This window comes from Manacus vitellinus, unplaced genomic scaffold (genome assembly GCF_001715985.3).
Source record: "Manacus vitellinus isolate BGI_N305 unplaced genomic scaffold, ASM171598v3 scaffold_64_pilon, whole genome shotgun sequence".
NCBI classification, from domain to species: Eukaryota; Metazoa; Chordata; class Aves; order Passeriformes; family Pipridae; genus Manacus; species Manacus vitellinus.
Genome location: NW_021940718.1, coordinates 2,939,435 through 2,940,245, shown reverse-complemented (window position 1 = coordinate 2,940,245; position 811 = coordinate 2,939,435).

Sequence of the window (811 nt, the reverse complement as noted above, 5' to 3'; positions counted from 1 at the left end):
CACCCAGGGACACCCCCTGGCACGAAGCCCCAGGGGCTGCACGTGGCCCCAGTCCCCAGGGAGGGGCAGGGAGAGGCTGGGGGAGGATCTGAGGTGGCACCTCCACCCCCAGAACCCCAAAAATAGGGTGGGTGACAAAACCAGCTGCCGCCAGAGAGTGGTGACAGGGCAGTGGGGGAAGCCCAAACCCACTGGGAGCTGATTGTCACCAGCCACCCACAGCATCACCAAGGGTGTCACCACATGTGACGTCTAAATGAGAGCAAAGAGGTGCCCCGCTCCTGCCAGAGGAGAAGCCCCCAAATGTGGGGCTGGCTGGGGGGCACGCAGGGGCACCCTGGCTCTGGCAGCTCCCTGCGTGCTGCTGTGGCACTGCCACAGGAGAGGGGGCTGTGACAGCACCTAAAAGACAAGGACACGTCAGGGGGGTGGGAGGGGGCACAGCCCCTCATCCCACTGAGCTCAGGCAGCACTGAGGGAGCCCCCATTTTCCTCTGGGTTTCACCTGAAGTGAGGGAATCCCAGCCAGCCTGTGCCCCACCTTGTCCCCAGCTGCCACTCTGCCACCTCCATCCCATGACCCCAACACTCACGAGTGCCACCCCTTCCCCATCAGGGTGTCACAGGGTTTGGGGAGGGCGTAAAGGGACCCCTCTGACTTTTGCCCCCCCCGCCCAGACTGAGCACTCATTCTGGGGTAAACACCAGCGAGGCCAAGGCCAGGCCTGCAGGACTCATCTATGGACTGAGTTGGGCAGGTCTCAGTGCACTGGGTGTGGGGTTCCCCTACCTGTGTGCTCCCCCCAGTTCC